Source organism: Caloenas nicobarica, chromosome Z (genome assembly GCF_036013445.1).
Source record: "Caloenas nicobarica isolate bCalNic1 chromosome Z, bCalNic1.hap1, whole genome shotgun sequence".
Lineage (NCBI taxonomy): Eukaryota > Metazoa > Chordata > Aves > Columbiformes > Columbidae > Caloenas > Caloenas nicobarica.
This window is the reverse complement of record NC_088284.1, coordinates 64,663,075-64,664,588: the sequence shown is the minus strand read 5'-3', so window position 1 is coordinate 64,664,588 and position 1,514 is coordinate 64,663,075. Positions and strand designations below refer to the sequence as shown.

Here is a 1,514-nt window from a genome sequence, read left to right as displayed (position 1 = left end):
TGCCGTGACTCGGATTTGAACCGAGGTTGCTGCGGCCACAACGCAGAGTACTAACCACTATACGATCACGGCAAGATACAGAAGACTCAGGTGTCCCCTCTAGCAGAGCCATGCAAGCATTGCCACCTAGCACAGGCTGGTTATGATGTTCCAAGTGCTGGCCTCCTCCCTGGGGTGACCACAGCTGTTGGGGCACACCTAGGCATTCCCCAGCTGAAAACAGTGCTGCTGACAGAGATGTGCATGCATACAAGACAGGCACAAATATTATGGTGGCAGAAAAATGTTCCTGCTCCTTTTGGCAATTGCAGTCTGGTGTGGAAATCTTTTGTTGCCTTCTGTTTGGCTAACATCTATTTTTAAACATACAATGGTTTTGGTCTGAGAATCTTCTTTCTGTTTTCAACGCTGTGCCTAGTGGTGGAGGAAAATCTGGTGAAAGGACATTCAAAGTTACGTAATTATTTTAAAAGCTGTTGAAAAGGAATCACAAAAACACATGTTCCCCTCCTGCTGTAAGTCAGATCTGAAACAAGGTTTCTGTAGCCACAGCATGTATTATAGTACCAGCCACTGGACTTTCACAGCAAACTGGCACATTGTGAGAGGTTTTGAGCAGACATGGCAGAAGAATAAGATTTCTAGTAAAATATCAAATGTCGACAGCATCGAGTCATTGAAGAAAGATTTCTGTTGAAGTTTGAGAGTTGATGTTTCAAAACACGAGTGTTGATAGTAGAGTTATTCCAATAATTGTCCTTATTAAAGATATATCTGCCATTTAGTCTCACTTTTTAATTCTGTGTCGGACAGTGATAACAGCAAAAGATTGACAGTAGCAAGTATCTTCACAATTTTGTTAATTAGTTTAAAAAGTGGAAGGAATTGGTGGGTACATCAGGTGGTTCTGCTGCCATTCCAAGGGACTTTGTCAGGATGGAGAAATGGGCTGACAGGAACCCCATGAAGCTCAACAATTGGAAGTGCCAAACCCTATACCTGGGGAGGAACAGCCCCATGAACCAGCACATGCTGGGGGCTGGCCAGTGGGAAAGCAGCTTGTCAGCAAAGTCCCTAGGAGTTCTGGTGGACAGCAAGCTGACCATGATCCGGCAGTGTGTCCCTTTGGCAAGGAATGCCTACTGACTCCTTGGCTTTGCCAGCAGGTCAAGCGAGGTGACCCTTTCTCTGTACTCAGCACTGGTGAGACACACCTGGGTGCTGTGTCCAGTGCTGGGCTCCCCAGTAAAAGAGAAGTATGGACATACTGGAGAGAGACCAGTGAAGGGCTTGGAGTTTGAAAGGGTGAAAGAACTGGGACTTTTTAGGCTCAAGAAGAGCAGGCTTTGGGGGGATCTTATCAAATGTGCATAAATACCTGATGGGATGGTAAGGAAGATGGATCTGGACTTTCTTCTGTTGTATGCAGTGACAAGACAGAAGGCAATGGGCACAAATTGAAATAAAGGAAATCCCTTTTAAATCTGAGAAAAGCTTATTTATTGTGAGGGTGG

General features: G+C 45.1%; 1 non-coding gene across 1 annotated transcript; it reads right to left on the bottom strand.

The window, feature by feature from the left end:
* On the bottom strand, positions 1–72 carry TRNAH-GUG (transfer RNA histidin (anticodon GUG)). The gene has a single exon. It is a non-coding gene; the product is annotated as a tRNA-His (tRNA).
* Positions 73–1,514: the final 1,442 nt, after the last annotated feature.